This window comes from Manis javanica, chromosome 4 (assembly GCF_040802235.1).
Source record: "Manis javanica isolate MJ-LG chromosome 4, MJ_LKY, whole genome shotgun sequence".
NCBI classification, from domain to species: Eukaryota; Metazoa; Chordata; class Mammalia; order Pholidota; family Manidae; genus Manis; species Manis javanica.
In genome coordinates, this window is record NC_133159.1 from 120077503 (window position 1) to 120097590 (window position 20088).

Sequence of the window (20088 nt, forward strand, 5' to 3'; positions counted from 1 at the left end):
TGTTTATTTATGTCTTCCTGAAAACAAAGTGCAAAACAGCTTCTGGAAGAGGGGATGCACCGTGTCTTTTCTCAGAGTGAGTGTGTTTTCTGAAGTAGTTTTTTATGTTGGTACTAAAAGGAAAATCTTCTGCACAGCAATAAAAGGAAAACTTTATTTTTTCCTCTATTAATCACAGCACTTCTGCTCACCAAATGTGTGGTGTTTTTTTCGCACACTGACCTATCCTGCTTGTGTCCTACAATTCAACTCAATTCTGGTACTAGGTATGTTGAGATCGCATGAGACCCCCTAGATTAAGGACTCTAAAGGAGAGCAGAATATGCCACCCCAAATCTACCTCTTCAGCATAAGGACTTTCGGGATGATTATTTCTGGGAGGCTGCAAACACAGGAAAACCTCTGTAAACAGAGTAGTAGTTGCCCAGAGTTTCTCATATATAAAAAAATCTTTATTTGTAAGTTAGAGAGGAAAATTTTTCCTCTATGCTTCAAAGTTCTCACTGGTCTAAGAACCGAACTCATTTGAGACGGATTAACAGGAGAAAATCAGATTTAATTTTGTATGTATGAGAACCCCTCATACAGGTTCAAAGACTGAAAGGTGAAAAGAGGCATCTATGCATCTTAGCTAAGGGATGGAAAGGGGTCTGGGGCTTCAAAAGTGAGGAGGACAATGCACAAGGCAGCAAGCAGGGCAGATGTTGGTAATGAGATGTTTGCCCTGCCCTACAGATGGGTTGCTCAGATTCAATTTGTGTCTGATACACACTCATTCTGGGAATGACCCCCCATTTCTTCTAGGGAGGAGCAAAAAGCTTCTTTTGAGCCCACAGGGTCTTGATTGCCTTCAGTTCAAAATTATTCACATCACAAAGTGGTACATTTTGGGGAGGCCTGCAGTAAGTCAGTCTCACTCTCTGTACCAGGAAGAGGAGGATGAATCTAGAAACTTATCAACGGAGAAGGCACCCACTTAAATCTGCATAATAATCTTAACCCTGTTCACTGTGCTTTTCTTGATAATCTCCCATAACTGGCTCCCCCTCCTTCTGACAATGTCTCATTTTGTTGTTAGCTGGGTATGGTATTTAAGGTAGTGGCTTTGGCCATTTTGGAGAATTACTCAGTTTTCTTGGGTGTCTCCCATGTATATAAGAGGTATACATGTTATTAAACTACTGTTTGTTTTTCTCCTGTTAATTTGTCTTTTATTATGGTAAAGGGGCTGGAGGTGTCTCAGCCAAGAACCTAGAAGGGTAGAGGGAAAATTATTTTTCCTCTCCTATAGCTCAGTCCCACAGAATTGGCCTCAGTTCAGACACTAATCATAAGTCCTGGGCCTCCAGTACTTCTGATAAACTTGCTATAAATGGGGGCTTCCCACAATCCCTTCCTCAGGTTTGATAATTTGCTAGAATGGCTCACAGAACTCAGGAAAAAAAGGTAATCAGTTTTTTATAAAAAAATTATATGCTTAGTGTTAAAAAAAGGAACAATGAGCCCGAATGGAGTCATTTTCTCTCCAGGTCAAGACTTAGTTTCAACCCAGTCTGGGAATGTGACCCTTTAACCATCAATCAAGAATTTTCTGGGCAGCACCAATGAGCTCATCTGTCACGTGAGTCCTCTCCATCCACCAAAACTAGATGAGGTAATCTGCATGATAAGACCGTCTGGGCTTCTGCCTAAAGAGGGTGACCCTGCCTAAAACAATCTTTTTTTTCTAATAAGTTTCATGCCCCACCTTCCTTCCCACAGAGACTTTTCATTGTGTGTAACTCTTTGGAGCATCTCTCTGCTTGCTAGATGAGAGGCTGTTCAATTCATCAGTCTCTTAATAAAACCAATTACATCTTCAAATGTAGCTATTTGAATTGTGTTTTTTAACATTAGACACAACTGGATGGAATAGATACATTGCAAGGTGTGTAGAAAAGGGCAGGGAGCTTCCATGCCTTCTGCAGGTGCTCTACCCTCCCAGCACCTCCACCTGTTCACCAGCGTGGAAGCTGTCCCATCTTTAGTTAGTGTTCTATGGAGGCTTCAGCACATAGGTATGATTGATTAAATCATTGACCATTAGGGATTAACTCAACCTCCCACCCTCTAAGCACATGATTGGTTCCCCTGGCACTGGGCGCCCCTATTAGGGACTTTGCAAAGTCACCTCATTAACACAAACTCAGGTGTGGTTGAAAGGGGCTTGTTGAGGTTTACAAAAGACCCTCCCCTCACCTCTATCATTCTTATTACTTTGGAATTCCCAAAAGTGTGTGCCAGGAATGGGAACAAAGACTAAACAGATATTTCTTACAATAAAACCCCATTTTTGCAGGTGCTATAATAGAACCCCCAATTTTGAACTTTATTTTATAGGCTTTCCTACCAAATTTTGGAGTTAGATAGTACCTTACAAATCATCTAGTCCAACAATCCTCTGCTGCTGAAGAGTAGCTGGGATGGAGAAAGTGCAAATGACTTGTGATTTTTAAATGTAAAAAATGATGCCTCTTAAGCGGTCATCTTCCCTTCTGGCCCTTTGAGGAACAAGCTCTGTCCACAGCCACTGTCCCCACTTCCTATTACAATCCTAGGTAGTAGCAAGGAGGTGGTCATGGAGGTTTCACAAGAGATGGGATCAGAAAGTGCCTTGTGGGATGGCAAGGATTTTACAGATGAAAGAGGGCAGGCATTTCAATGGTGCAACAGCTTGAGTAACAGCCCAGGTGCAGGACTATACAAAATGTGTTTGTGGGACCGCAGCCAGACTCTGTCCCAAAGGACTGTCAACAAAAAATTCATTTAAGTCACCTTGAAATAAAGATGGAGTTTTATTTAAGCCTGACTAAGGACTCATAAGCCTGGAAACATTTACTCCCACAGACAGAAGAAATATTTCAAGGAACCCAATTCATACAAAAGTTTTTATATCCTTGGGGAGACAGGCTAAAAAGACAGAATTTCAAAGGGATACATTACATTTTCATTAAAAATAAAAAAAAGCAATGGGGTTGATACACATCTTGGCATCAAAGGATATTAAGGGGAATGGCCAACATCTTTATCTTATCTTATGTCCCTGAGCAGGATTTGAGACAGCAAAGAACAGATCTGGTGATACATACTTTGTCTAGCTTTAAGTTGGTTTTAATTAATAGATGGTATTATAGAGTTAGAAAGTTTAAGTTTTCAAGGGTGGTCACCTTGAGACTCCCAGAGTTAGTGAAACTTTCAGTACTCAGGCCTTAGAAATCTTTTTGGTGGTCCCTGGTATGGAAGCTGCCCCATACCTGGTATGGAAGTGTGATAGGGTTCACTGTGTGGCAGGTTGGTCTGCCTGGGTGGGACATCGTCCATCCTGGACACATGAAAAGGGTTCTCTGCTGCGAAGAGGCCTTCTGGTATTGGAGGAAGTAAGAAGGTGTGCTGGACATGTTAGAGTAGGCGGATAGCCAGACACAAGCTGGGAGAGGAAGGGGCACTCTGGGCGATGCTTACATTCTACACATTCTGTACTAGCTGTTCCCTTGGGATAGGGAAGGAGGGTATAGATAATCAACTAGCCCAAACTGGCTGGTTCCTACAGGGAGGATAAGGGGACCCTGACTTCACCTCCAAATACATTGCACACTCACTAACAGTAAAAATCATGCTTCCCTGCACCATGACAATTCCAAGGAGAACCAAATATAGTCAAAAAACCTGCCCCACCTGATGTGGGGTGGAGCAAGCCCAAATTCCAGACACACCCCACCTGTCCCCTTTGAAACCTAATCTCACTTAACAAATATTCATGCCTTTCATATGAAAAGGCTCCCTATTGTCTCCTTGGTAACCCCCCTCTGGGTCTGCCCACATCCCAACTCTCAGGTAGGGATGCCCTCTCTCCTTTCTTTCAACTCTCAATCTCCAAATAAACTCTTAATGCTCAATGGCTTTTCTGCATCCGTTCTTGTATTCTTTCATCTCCCAAGGAGACCAAGGACCCATCACCCCTAACAGACAGACAAGAAAGATGTGCACCTTGAGCACCAACATTAGAGCAGGGCTCATTGCCTTCACTGGAGCCATTACAAAAGGGTAACTTCTTTAAACCCTTTTACAAAAGGGTGATTTCTACTCAGTTTTCACAGTTTCTCTTGCACCTGCAGTTTCTTAAAAATAACCAGCTTAAAATGATCAATGTACCAAAGAGGTCTATTTTCTTTACTTCACAGGATGTCTTTATAAAGAGAATAAGGGAACTATGGAATCTAAAATTCAAGGTAAACTGAAGGCAGGTCATAGATGACCTTGTGTGCTTCCCTGAACTGTCTCCAACCCAGATTTATCCACTGAGTAATGGGAAGTCTTTGAAAGTGTTCAGAATGTAGGAGAAATTCAGGATAACAGGGTTCCAGGAAGATTAACATAGTGGTATTGGAATGGAAACATTGTCCCTTCCTCTCCTCTAGGTTCTTTGCTGATTAAATCGACATAAGACAGATTAATAAGAGAAAGATAAAAATGTAATAACATGATACCTCCCGTATACATGGGAGAAACCCAAGAGAACTAAGTAACTCTCTGAAATGGCTGAAGCCATCACCTTCAAAAACCTCTTCAGTTAAAGACAGGAGAAGATGTTGGGGGCAGGGAGTCACTCATGGGGGGCTACCAGGAGAAGCACAGCAAACAAGAGTAAGGTCGTTGCAAATTTAAGCCCACTGATAACAGCTTCTAGATACTGAGTCACCTCCCTTTCCCTGGTACAACAGGAAGATGCCCTTACAGATGTGGGGTTCACTCCCTCCTACTCGAGTCTCTCTTACAAAAGAGTAACTCAGTTTTCAGAGTTTTTCTTATGTCTGCAATTTCTTAAAAATAACCACCTTGAAATAATCAATACACCAAAGAGGCATATCTTGGGACAGCAAAATCTGCTTCCCTTCCCGGGTGAAGGGGAAAATGTCTCAGGCCAGGACAATGATCCTTGCCTTAATGTCAGTGCTTGAGATGGACATTGTCTGTCCAGCATGCCTTCCCTACTTCTTCCACTACCAGAAGGCTTCTTCTCAGCAGAAAACCCTTTCATTGTGGCCAAGATGGATGGTTTCCCACCTCGGTTCTGGGTAGACTGAACCTGACCACAGGCCATACATTTTAGTTTAAAAGTGAACATTTATCCCAAGTCAGGATAATCAGATTCTTTTCTGGTGCTTTTCTGCTAGAACTGTTATGAAACTCTTCCAGCTAGAATTGCTAAGGAGATATTTGTGATTGAGAGGTCACAGCAGCCATTTTGCACAACATAATGAGGAGGATGCCCTGGTTGACAAACTTAATCCAAGTCCTTACGAGTGGTAAATGCTAAGTTTTAATGGCAAAATGAACCAACCCAGAGCTGAGCTGCAAACTTGAATTGCTCTACATGAGAAAATGGGAAGTATTTGTTTTTGATTTTGCTTTTCTTAATTAACGCCTGTTAAGCAAACCTTCTTTCAAAGGCTGCCACATAACAACATAGTCTGGGGGGTAACTTGGGAAAAAGAAAGAACAGGAGGAGGATGGGAGTAGGTGGGGGTCTGGCCAAGGGCAAAAGAAAGCAATCAGAGCAAGAGAAAACAAAGGACAGGGGCCTCTTTTTAAACTTGGTAACTGAATTGGGGACTGAATATGCAAATGAAATGAAACTGAACAGTCCAGCACAGCCTGAAACACATCAGCCCAGGACAGGACAGGAAGAACATTCATGGATGCAGCCAGCTCACCAGGAAATGTGAAGGGAAGCTCTCCGGGAATTCTCAGAAGCCTGAGGGACTTTCCACAAGCTGTGGGAAAGGGGATTCAGGCCAGTCTTCTCTAGTTTACAGGGCATTATAATCCTGTGAGTGTTACAGGAACATGTCACACTTCTGTAGACAGAACACGGCCTTCTGGGTGAGAAGGTCCAGCTCCAGCATCAGCTTAGTTCTCCGTTAAGTTGTCTGAACTTCCTCCCTACCAAAGGGTAGATTTGTATAAAAATATCCCTTTTAGTTTTAAGCACCACTATCTATGATGACAAATGAGTTGTGGATGCCCAAATGGCACAGGAAATAATGTAGAGTCTATGAAGATGTACATGTCAGAGTGGGCTGGAGGCAGGTTCTGTGACTTCATACTGATCAATCTGGAAAGACTGAAGGAATAAGACCTTTCTGAAAGTTCAGTTTGCTCAGTCGCTGCAGGACCCCTGTAGTGCTGGGTAACAGCTCTGAGGCAATAGGGTCTGTTTTTTACACTTGCTCTATGCCAGGCACAGAAAATGATTTACTTAGGTTGTTTGCAACACAACTCTAAGGCAGGGGCTGGTAGCATTGCTTTCCTAGGAAACTGAGGCACAGTGATTAAGCAATGTTCCAACATCACAGCTGCTGAGGGTCAGTGCTGGGGCTGTCATCCTGGTGAGCAGAGTCCAGAGGCTGTTGCTTTAATCACTACATCATCCTGCCACACAGTGTGGGCTGCTGAATTGGAGACACCAGCTTTCCACAAACATTCACATTCTGTCTATTGCGCGAGTCCCAGAGCCTTCCTACATGGGGGCAGGACCAGGATTACTGGCCCTCTTCTGTAGTTGAAGAATCTGAACAATCTTCCTCAACTGCATAAAGGAAGACGTAAGATCCAATCAAGACTTTCTGGTAACAAAGCACTCTCTCGTGGGGGCATACACCAGGGTCTATAGACAAATGTAATAATATCATCCAGATGTGCTTTGAGCAAACTGAGATTCAGATACTCAAGCCCCAAACAGGGGAAGTTGAGAATGACCCTCTGTCCAGAGGCTGTGGAGCAAATATCACATCATTTACCTAAGAAAAACTCTTACCTGCTCACCTCCTTCTACTCCAGAATGATCCTGTGCATAGAAGTGAGCAGAAGCCATCACTTCCACAATAATCTGTGAGCATCACTCTGCTTGCACGCTAGGGACCCAGACTGCATCCTGAGCTCTTGTGTCAGGACCAGTGTGTTGAGCACTAGTGGGTGAAGGTGGCCTGCAAGAGTGTGTAAGGGTGACTCAGACACTCATGGGGCTGGGCAGAGCCTGAGCGTCTACACACAGGCTCACACTTACACACGTGGTCATCCCAGCTGTTCCTCCCAGTCTCCCTGTCTCCACAGTGTCTGCCTGACAGGGAAGGTGCACACCTTCCCATCAGTTTCCAACCACTTCTGCACCGACATTGAATCAGCTGTTGTATTGAGACCAAAGTGCCAGCCAGCTTTCCAAGAAGTCCTCCATGCGAGGACCACTTACTACCATGTCTGATATAAGTAATGTCTCATTTGCAGCTCCCCTAATTTTAGCAGTGGTTATCAGGTCCAGTTTGGGTAAATTTATCCCTGATCATGTCAGCAGTGACAGATTTAGCTCCTTGGCATGAATGGGGGTTTTCAGAAGGAATTGCAAACCGCTGGGGCCATGGCTCACTGGGATGTGATTTGAATTTTCCTGATGATTAGTGAGATTGTACAGATATTGGAGCCCTTGTGCACTATGGGTGGGAATGTAAAATGGGGCAGCTTCTATGGAAAATGGTATGTGAGGTTCCCAAAAAACAAAAATAGAATTACCATATGATCTAAGAGTCCCACTTCTAGGTACTTATCCTGAAAAATTTAAATCAGGATCTCAAAGAGATACCCCCTCTTCTGTGTCTAAAACAGCATTATTCGCAATAGCCAGATGTAGAAACAATTTAAGAGTCAATCAGGAAATGAATGGATTTAAAAATTACACACACACAGACACACACATAAGATTATTATTCAGCGTTCAAAAAGAAGGAAAGCTTGCAGTATGTGACAATATGGATGGACCTGGAAGACGTAATGCTAAGCGGAATAAACCAGTTACAGAAGGGCAAATACTAAATGAACCACAATACAGGAGGTCTCTAAAATGAAGCAAAGAGTAAACAATGGCAGCAAAAGTAGAATGGTGGTTGCCAAGGGCTGGGGAGAAGGAAAAATGGGGAGTTGCTAACCACTGTGTGGAAAGTTTCAGTCCTGCAAGATGAATAAACTCTAGAGATCTGCTGTGCCGCATTGTGCCCATAGATAACAAGACTGTTGTATACTTAATGATCTGCTCGGAGGGTAGATTGTAAGCTGAGTGTTCTTATCACAGTACAATTTTTAAAAAGAAAAAAGGGGAAAAGAAGAACCTGCCAGGACAAAAGACAAAGCCTGCTTCCCTCCCAGTTTTCATATGTGCCTCCAGGAAGAAGCCACCTTCTCTTCCCAGAGCCTGCCTGGACATGCAGGCCTTTCACAAATAAAGCATTTTCATTTTAGCTTCAAATTTTTTAAAAGTGAGAAAATTTCCAAGTAGAAGAAAGACCTGCATCAATAGAAGTCAGTAGACCTAGTTGGTTTATTAAACACCTGGTACATTTTAAGCAACAGGGCTGTGATCCACTTACCTTGATGATTAGCATTTCAAGGAGACCACTACAAATATAAGCAGGCAAGGGAAAAAAAACTGAAACACGAAGTAGCAAAGTCAGACTGGGATCAGAATTATGTTCTTCTTCAGAAACTCAAAATGAGAAAAACCACAGCATTACATAAATGGCTTAAACACTCCATGAAAATAGAAACATATTAGGGAAGAAAAGAAGATGGTCTCAGTAAATCGGAGAACAGGGTTTTGATTGGTTCCTGTAGGGCTGAAGACAAAACATGCTGCATATACACGCTGATGAATCTGTTTCTCACAGGGGTAAGGTTAGCAAGTCTGAAACTGTATGTATGTTTCAATAAATCAATAAGCAGATTGCAGATAAGAGGAGTCAGACTTCTCAGTGTCATTGAAAAAGCTCAAAATTATCAAGGAGAGAAGACTGGGTGAAGCCTTCAGTGCTGGGTTAAAGTCAGAGCTGCCAGCATGGATTCACCATCATTTACTATACACACAGGTAGCTACAGAAATACAGAAATGTTTGTGTACATGGCTTAGTGCACACACATGTATTTTCTTGCACTCATTTCTTAGAAGTGACACCCCAGTATATTTGTTGCATTCAGATCTTGGCTTCTGTCTTAGTCTATCCAGGATGTTATAACAAATACCATCGACTGGATGGTTTACAAGCAAATAGAAATTTATTTCTCACAATGCTTGAAGCTAAGAAGTCCAAGGTCAAGGTGCCAGCAGATTTGGTGTCCAGTGAGGTCCCACCTTGCTCATAGGTGGCCATCCTTCTGTTGTGTCATAGCATCATGGAAGGGACAGGGAGCTGGCTGGGGTCTCTTCTGTAAGGGTTCCATGCTCATGACCTAATCAAACCCCAATGGGCCTACATTCAAATATTGAACATTTGGATTCAACATATAAATTTGTAGGGACACAAATATTTAGTCTATAGTAGTTTATAAATAAATATCCCACTAACAAAAGGAACCAAGGCTCACTAGAAAAGGGACCAATTGTAACTCTGGGACAGGGAAAATACAAGATGAGCCTTGAAGGTCTTGTAGTGCCAAAAAAGCAAAGAAGTATTAAAAACATGAAAGACAAGGACATATTAAAAGAATACATGAGTAACACAAAAGAGAAATAAGTGGCCAAGTGGAATAAGCTGAGCAATAAAATAAAAAATAATAACATTTAGCATTGGATTGTAACCCAAAGAATAAAATGAATATCTGCAAGTTCATACTGATATAAATAACTGGTTAAGTAAATAAATAAATTACCTACAGAAAAATTTCAGTTAATAAATATAGAAGGAACAAGGGAGATGCAGTCACCATTAGGACACCACAGTAATAACAGCTACAGGCAAGATTCACTGATGCAGGCTGAAACTGGTGGGTGAAACTTCAAGGATATTTTAAACAGGATATTTGCATGGCCTCAAAGTTCTTTCCATTGTATTTATTAATTACAGAGGTGGTTTTTAACATATGCCCACAAATTCCTTGGCCTTCCTCCCTCTAGGAGGTGGTCCTTCACTCCTCTCCCCCTTAAATTTGAGCTGGATTTACTGACTGCTTCTAATACATCGCATACGGAAAGGAAAAATAATGATTTCCTAGTGGAGAAACCTGGCAAGCACATTGTAAGCGAGTGGCCACCAGTGATAAGTGATGTTGATATCATGGGCTTCCCAATAGCGTGGTATGAGAAGGCACTTCGTCTATAATACCTTTTCCCTCAAAATCTGTAACTTCAGTTTCATCAGGAGGAAATGTGAGACGAACTGAAGCTGAGGGATATTCCACAAAATACCTGAACAGCCTCCTTCAGAAGTGTTGACATGGAAAACAAGGAAAGATCAAGCACCAGTCACAGATTGGAGGAGACCACGACGATGTGACAGTGAAATGCCATGTAGCATCCTGGACTGGATCCAGAAACAGGGGGAAACCCAGAAACGGGGGGAAAACACTAGCGGAAAAACTGGTACAGTCCCAGGGAGGTATTAATTTATTTAACAGTATTATACTAACCATGTAAGATGATAAGATGAGGGGAAGCTGGGTGAAGAATGTGCAGCAACTCTCTGTAACCTCTTTGAAATATTCTGTTAATCTAAAGTTCTTTCAAAACAAATGTTTTTTTTATCACAATCACACTTAAGTAATTTCAAGAACCCCAGCCATGTAATCAAAGTAAGAAATACAAACTACATCCGGAACCAAGTATCACAGAACTATATATATGTATAAATATGTACACGTATATACATATAAATGTAATATATGTAACAGATAAAAACATATAAGGCAATTTTGAGCAAAAAAAAGAACAAAATGACACATCACCATTAGAGAACATGAAATGCAGAGCAAAATGCATTAATGGGGAAATAATTCATTTCAGTCTGATAATAATTATCAACCTCAATGAAAATATAATTGTATGAAACTTTATCCATCAAATGAAATGTCTTCATAATACATAAAGTAAAAGCTCTTGTAAGTGCAGACAACATTAACAGGAATATGGATGTTGATGATTTTAACACACCACATTTGGTCAAGTAGACATAACATGCATAATTGGATAATAAAAGAAATAAGGTTGATTTACTAGATATGTCAAACTTTTTAAGCAACAGAGAATACATATTCTTTTCAAAGCCCCAGGGAAATTTTTGAAAATTGATCATAATCTACAGTACAAAAACCTTCAATTATTTCTAAAAGGAAAAGAATGTATAGGCTATAGTATGTGGTTAAAATGAAAAAAACTAGGAGTTGAAAAATATTTAAAACAGCAATAGCAACAAAATCCCCAATACTTAACAATGGGGGGAAAACCCTAATATCGTCCCATAAACACTGTGCAAAGAGTATAAGAAAAATTTCAATTCTAGAACATTTAGACAAAAACAAAACTGAGACCATTACACATAAAATCTTAGAATTTAGTCAAAATATAGTCAGAGGCAAATTATAGATCAAGTCCTTTCTTTTCAAAAGAGACTAAGAAAAACCAAAACAATGAATTCAACAAGATAGAAAGTGGGTAATGAAAGTAATTACAAAATGCGAGAGAAAGAATTAATAAATCTAAAACAAAAAATGATTAGGATAAAAGGAAGTATTAGAATCAATCATTTAAAAGCCACTCCTTTAAGAAAATTCAGATAGATCAACATTTGCTTATGCTAATCAAAACAAAAAAGAAAAAAATGAGAAAGTTATTGATAGGAAAGGGGAAGCAATAAAGAAAACAAAGAATATTTTAAATATTAAAACCTGTTGGCATAAAAATTGACACATAGATGAATTTAACAGAACAGAGAGCCCCAAAATAAACCCATGTACATATGATCAGTTATTGTACAACAAAAGAGCAAAGAATATATAATGAAGAAAGGATAGTCTGTTCAATAAATGGTGTTGGAAGAACTCTTCAACCACATGCAAAAGAATGAAAGTGGACCACTGTCTTACACCATACACAAAAATCAACCCAAAATGCATTAACAACTTGAACATAAGACCTGCAATCATACAACCCCTAGAAGAAACCATAGGTGGTCTGCTCCTTGATATTGGTCTTGACAATAATTTTTTGGATTTGACACCAAAAGCAAAGGCAACAAGAGGAAAAATAAATAAGTGGGACTCCATCAAACTAAAAAGCTTCTGCAAAGCAGAGGAAATCATCAATAAAGTGAAAAGGCAACCCATGGAATTGGAGAAAATATTTGAAAATCATGTATCTCATAAGGGATTAATATCTAAACTATATTTAAAAACTCATACAACTCATTAGCAAAACCCACAAATAATCCCATTAAAAATTAAGCAGAGGATCTGCCCTGACATTTTTCCAAAGAAGTCATCCCTATGGCCAACAAGTACATGAAAAGGTGCTCACCATTATTAATCATTGGGGAAATGCAAATCAAAAGTACAGTGAGATATCACCTAACACCTGTTGGAATGGCTAGTATCAAAAACACAAGAAAAAAAGGGAAACCTTGTGCATTGTTGGTGATATTGTAAATTGGTACAGCTGCTGTGAGAAACAGGAAGGTTTCTCAAAAAATTAAAAAATTAAAAATAAAAAATAAAATTATCATATGATTCAGTAATTCTACTTCTGGGTACTTGTCTGAAGAAAATGAAACATCAACTAAGAAAGCTATCTGCACACACACCCCATGTTCATTCCAGCATTATTTACAATAGCTAAGACATGGAAACGCCCTGATTGTACAGTGACAGATAAATGGGTAAAGAAATTATGATATATATATATATAATATTCATATATACATATATTATTCAGCCATTAAAAAAGAAGGAAATCCCACCATTTATAACATGGATGGTCCTTGAGGATATTATGCTAAGTGAAATAAGTCAGGCAGAGAAAGACAAATATCATGTGATTTCAGTTACATGTAAAATTTAAAAGAAAAACGAAACAAACAAAATTTACAGATATGAAGAACATATTGGTGGTTGCCAGAAGTGGTGAGGGGAGGGAGGAGAAGTGGGTGAAATGGGTGAAGGTGGTCAAAATACGTCCTCGGGATATAAGGTACAGCATGGTGACCATAGTTAATTACACTTTATTATATATTTGAGAGTTGCCAAGAGAGCAGATCTTAAATGTTCTCATCACAATAAAAGAAATTTGTAACTATGTGAGCTGATGGACGTTAACTAGATATATTGCGGTGATCATTTTCCAAGATATACATATATCAAATCAGTATGTTGTACATCTGAAACTAATATAATGTTATATGTCAGTTTTACCCCAATAAAAAAATCTAAATAACACAGAAATATTCTGAAAAATTAAGTGACTAAAATAACTGATTCATATCAATCAATAAATCTATCTCAATGAAATAGACTTGTGAATAAAAACATATATGATGAAAACTTAACTCAAGAAAAAGTTGAAAACTTTGGCCAGACCACAAATACAGTTATAGAACATATACACTATACATAAACATATTTGTGTATGTTCATCAGGAGAAAAGACAAGAAAAGAATTTTGTGTCATCTCTTCTTATTTTACCAGGGCATTTCCAATTTCTACTGGATATGGAAACTGTAGAGATGATCACATAGCTTTTCTCTTTGGACATTAAAATGACACATTCTCTGATGGTGAACTAACTTTGTATCCTAGGAATGCAATTTGCTTTGTGTCATTGTTGAGAATTATCCATGTTGTTCCATATATCAGTACTTTACTCATTTTAATGCCTGAGTGGTATCACATTCAATGAGTAGAATTCAGTTCAGTTCAATCGCAATTCAATTCTAGAGAATTTAATTAATTTCTATGGTACACCAGAGTTTGTTTATCCGTTCCACAATAAATTGACATTTTTGGGTCCCCCTCCAAGTTTTTAGTTTATATAAATAAAGCCACTAGAAACAATCTTGTGCAAGGAATTCTCAGAATTGCCACCTTTTATTCCATGTTAGTTTCCCCAGAAGCAGAGCCTGATACATGGATTCCGGTGGAGGTAATTTATTTCAGGAGGGCTGAGGAGTAACCTATGAGGGAAGAGAGCAGGGTAAGGATGAGGTCTCAGGTCCAGTCTGGCATTACTCTTGAGGCAAGGGTGCTGGCCTGCTGTACTCTGTATCAGTCATCAGCTGTGCAGACCCCTAAGGAGGACAGAACTTCTTCAATGAGGCGGCACCCATCAGCTGAGGACAATCTGTTGCGAGTGGACAGCTGTAAGCCATCAGCCACCAACACCAACATTCCCTCCTCCTGTATTTTTTAAAGAGTTCATTTAAGATTTCTATTAGTGTTTGCTTAAATCTTAGATACAGTTGGAGTTTTCTGAGGAGTGGGGTGGGGGGAAGTATTTGATTATGAATTAAATATCTTTAGTAGAGTTAAAGCTATTCAGATTTCTATTTCTTCCTGAGTTGGTTTTGGCAAATTATGTTTTTAAAGGAACGTGTCTATTTCATTTAAGTCATCCTACTTATTGATGTAAAGCTACCCATAATTTCTGCATAATATCCTTTTTAATATCTATGTGATCTGTAATGGTATCACAGCTTTCATTCCTGATGTTTGTCTTCAGTTCTTTTTCTTCATTAATGTTCCTAAGGGCTGTATTGATTTTATTTAATCTTTTCAAAGAACCAGGTATTGTCTTCTTTTATTTTTCTGTATTATTTTCTTCCTATTTTATTAATTTCTGCCTTTATCTTTATTACTTTATTCTTACTACTTACTTAAAGGGTAATGTGTTCTCCTCTTCATAATTTCTTGTCACTCAATTTGTGACTTTAAACCTTGTTTCTCTTCTAATGTAAGCATTTAAATCAGTAAATTTCTCGTTAACATTGTTTCAGCTGCATCCCACAATTTGATGTCATGTTTGTAATACCGTTGGTACATTATATATATTTTTTTCCACCCTTTGATTTAACCTATCTGTGCCTTAATACTTAAAACGCACCTCTTATAGATAGACTTACTTGAGTTTTGTGTTTTATCTAGACTGATCATTTCTACCTACTAATTGGACTTCTTAGTCCATTTATATTTAATGTAGGAACTGATATGATTGACTTTAATCTGAATCTTATTCAATGTTAGCTTTTTTTTCCTCTTTGTTTCATCTTTTTTTCCTTTTTTTTATACTGTCTTATCTGAGGTCAATTGAATATTTTAAATATTTCATTTTATTTATTTTTTTAGCTATCCTTTTGTATTGTTGTTGGCATTATTGTATAATTGCTCTAAGGATTATAAAGTTCTTCCTTAATTCATCATTGCCTATTTAAATTAATATTATACCACTTCATAGACTATGTAAGAACCTTACAATGGTGTACTTCCATTTTTCCCCTCTTGTTTGTGTTATTGACATATATTTCACTTCTACATAATTATAGTCAGTGGTTTTTTTATTTTCTCACATTCTTAGTATTTCTGGTGCTATTTTTACCTTCCCATAGATGCAGTTTAGGATCTGGTATCATTTCTCTTCAGCCAAAGGAGCATAATTTAATATATCTTATAGTTCAGGTCTTTTTTTTTTTTTTTTGGTAACAAAATCCCTTCATTTTTTTATTTACCTGAAATGTCTTTATTTCACCCTCATTTTGAAGGATGATTTTTAATGCATGTAGAATTTGAAGGTTTTCTCCCAGCACTTTAAAGCTGTTCCATTGTCTTCTCACTTTAATATAATTCTTTTTGAAGAGAAGTTACTTTGTGTAGCGTTTTTCCCTGTGTGTTGTTTTTTATAGACCGTTTACACACAGCCTCCCCTTGTGGGTTCAGTCTCCTTGCTGGGTGTCCTCCTAACTGCAGCTCCCTCTGTCTGTCCTGTTCCCACCAGTTATCACCCTGCTTCTCTGTTAGGGGCATGACAGTTCTCTTTAAGTTCTGGCCATGATACAGAATTTTCTCTAATGCAGTGATTTTGTCATTTTTATTGGGAACTGAGCCCAGCAGAGATTCCCCACTGAAATAAAAACTTTCTTTCAGTTTTTGTGCCTGGAATTCTTCCTATGCATTTTAACTACTTATGTTGTTCTGAATTCTGTTCCCTGATACTAGTACTGTGATACCTGGTTTCTTTCAGCTTGTCTGTCTCATATCCTTCCAATGTGAATGTTTTTAGTTTCCTTTGTTGCTAGTGTGCTCTTGTACACAGAGTAGTTACCTTCTCTTTTACAATACAAGCTCACGGTCTATCTCATTATGTTAGACCAGTTTCAAAATTCACATTTCTTACCAACATGCCACCCTACTTTATTCTTTATTTCATATGCTTATACACTGGTTTTCCTTTCTTATCTTTTTTTTATGTGAGCTATGCATATTTATCTTCTCTAGGGGAATTTTAAGATACAAATCCTGTTCTTAACTCAATTATAGTTTAATTTTTCTTTTTGAAGAAACTGCATTCTTTAGCTCTTTAATTATCAACCCCACATAGGAAATAATATTTACTGATTCTCTTCAGTTGAGAAAAGAAAATTAGAAAATCCCTTCTCTTTTTCAACTTCCTATTTTATGTATCATATGATATTTTAGATGCTGCTTGTTATTTATTTTTCTCATTTTAAAGCCTTCTAGTATTTCAAAATTACTTATGGAAATTTTATAATGCTTTGCAAACTTTGTTTTAAATTTATGAAGACTTAATTATAAGTTTAAACAATTTCAAGTTTCACTTTTAGCCTTTTATTCTAAACCCTCATTACTGAGTTCTTAAAAATCACTACAGTTTCTTATTATATTTGAGTTCAGCTTTGGGTAACATTTTTCTGAATAGGTATGTAGGTTGAATACTTTGAGTATTTGCATATCTGGAAATTCTTTCCATTATCTTCACATATGAATAGCTTTTTTGTCCAAGAATTTGGGGGTTACAAATTTTCCTCTCAGAACTCTTTACGGAATTCTCCAATGTCTTCAAGCATTTAATGTTGCAGAACAGAGGTCTCAGCACCGCCTGGTCCTTGTTAGCTCTGCAAAAGAATCTGCTAGGTAAGTCCCTTTGTATAATGAACTCTCCTTCCTCCCCAGGAACTTTACAATATGTTTTAATTATGAAAGTTTAATTTAGATTTAATTTGATCCCGATAACATCTTAAAACTCAAGACCAACCTGTTTAGAGTATTTTCCCAAAGGCTAGAGAAGGATCATGCTGGCAATTGTGGGGTAGTTTAGGAAAGCAAGTTTTCTGCCACAGGAGCTATTAGCAAACAGAAGAGTGGAGGGAAAGCGGATAAGTAGCTAGGAATAGAGAACCAGGGAAAATGGTGGAAATGCTGTCTGCCATCAGTTGACCCATGTTTAATCAGTTTCATGGGTTTAGTTTCAGTTAAAGTGCTGAAAATAAGATCAGAACAAAATTTTGTAATATTTATTTTCTTTAGAAATACGTCTAGAAATGTTTCTGAATATAAAATATGACCTGTGTGTTATATCATTTTGTGAAAGCTGGCCTTCATATTGTAATCTATATCTATGGACTGTGTACATTTTAGACTAATATATTTGTGTATTATTTAAGTGCATTGTTTATCAGTGATAATATTACATATCAAGAATATTGCTATACCAGTAAATATCATGTATATTTATGGTAGGCAAAAGTAATATATTATTATACATCTACAGAACCAAGTAGTATAATTGTTATGGCCGAAAGTTTATCGTACACTATGGAACTAATAACCTTTTGAGATAAATAATAATATAAATGATGCTCTTTAATGAACTAGCCATCTTCCCCCAACCCACAGAAAGGAAAAAATAATCTTTCTGTATACTATGATTTTCTTACAATTCCCAGAGATCCTTTGAGACTAATTCCTGCTGGGCTATTTCCTCTAGGCTGACTTTCAGTTCAGAAAGACATATAGTGGAACCAGTTCTTGATAAACCTGCCTCATTGTGTGCTGAATATCACCAAGCTGCCCTCTCAAAGACCTGCTCTCTCTATGTTCTGCAGGGAGCAAATGACGTGGAGGCAGAGAGAGGTGTCACAGTCTATGCCCAGCTGGTCTGGATTATCCAACCTCTGAGGTATATCCGCCGGCTGCCCCTGTATCCCATTGTAAATCATCTCCTTGTTGAACATCAGGCCAGACTGGGGACTGATTCATTGGCTGAATGTGGCTACCTGGCTCCAGGAGAAGCCGTGTCTCAGTCCTGTAATAGTCATCATGCTTTAAGAAACCTTCACATTTTTGAACAGTTACATAGTGTCCTCAGCTGAAGAAAGAGGAAGTCTGGAGTCCATTTCCGGCAGCTAGCAGGGAGCTGTTTCCCTCTCCTTGACATTAGCAAGGTTTGTCAGCTTGTTAATCTTTAAGGGGATTTGGGGTTGAAATTTTTGAGGGGGTGGAGTTTGGGGTTGGTAATAGAGTCAGAGCTCTTCAGAATGGTTTGAGGGAATAAAATAGATGCCCATGTTTTTCATGGCCACGATTCCCACTTGGCCTAGAATTTCAGCTCCCCAATTTATATGAAAGGAAAACCACAAACTATTGGATCGTCTAAGCACTTGATTTTTTTACTTGATGACTTCCAAGTCTGTTTCTATAATTCTAAGGTAGCAGAAGCAATCAATAACTGTAATATAAATTGCATGTGGATTGAACACTCAAGCATTACGGGATCTGGGTCTCCAGAAGGCCAATGCTAACCAATAGGTTTGGTCTGGGCACACTCTCCTCCTTTTTCAGTATTTCTCTTTCTGATGCCCAATAGCCCAATGACTATGCTTAGAACATCGTGCCCTTTCCATGAGAGTTCTACTTAAACTATCCTCCATGAACCATAGTGAGTGCTAAAATGCTTTAGGGTACCCCCCAGGCAGAAGTGGAGGAAAAAAGGAAAAGCAGAATTAGGGACTAATTAGACCAACCTCCTTTCATGGAATAGCTTTATTCTGATTAAGTCCCCTAACTTGCAAAGACCACATTTGGGATGAGATAAAAGAGAGGGGAGGACAAAGACTGACATTAACAGTCATGCTTACCAATTATTACCTGACAAATACATGTTTGCCTTAAACAAAATGGCAGAGATGGGTACGTCTGGCAAACATCACATGAGGCTGCTGTATGGCTAGAACAATAATGTCATTGTTTCTAATATTAGATGGTGGAGATGGAATCAGAATGACATTTGCCTCTGTAGACACTCTGATCAACTTCCCTCCTTGGAGCAAAGAGAGAAGTCTTTTAATAAGTACCCTTGTAGATTTTTCTGGAGAAATATTATGCTTAGAATGTAGTGCCCTTTCCATGAGAGTTCTACTTAAACCATCCTCCATGAACCATGGTGGGTGCTAAAGTGCTTTAGGGTACCCCCCAGGCAAAAGTGGAGGAAAAAGGAATTAGATCTCTAACTTGCATCTAAACTATGGCCACTCTGCTTTTATCTCTTTACATATCAGCTTCCTACATTCCAGCTAGCGTGAAGAAACAATTCCCCTGCTTTAAAACAAGGGTGAAGAGGATTTGAAAATTAGATCCATGGAATGACAGTTTGCTTTACAGGTTTTTGTCCCACTGGGGACAGTGACAGCAACAACTTGTGGCATGGAATAGATTTCTAGCAGAAGCCTCTGTGACTTTGCATTGAGAAACGTCTACGAGATTTGAAATACAGCAAAGAAAAATGACAGTGCTCCTGACTATGGAAATTCCCAACTCTTAATAAGTCCACTTTAAATAGATAGTCAAGGAGACTTGTAAAGGGCATTTTTTGTTCTCCTCCAGAGTTTAACATCATTGCACACTCCTGAAGAATCAAAGTTTCTGTTTTTTTTCATGAAGTTTAAAAAACATAAAACTTTCTCTCATGTTTATTCTTTTAGTCTGCCTTTGCTGAACTTTTATGGAGAACCTGGAAGCAGGGGGTCATACAAAAAATGCACAGCATTCTTGTAATTAGAACTAGGTTTGGGTCTTAATTCTGCTACTTATTATCTATATGTTTTACAATGTTACCTAGCCTCATAATCTGTGCAGCCGACTTCTTATCAATGTTAAATGAATAAAACACGGAACTGGTTATAGCAGAGTTTCTCAAACTGAGGTCTATGTTCATGTTTTTATTTTTTTACTTG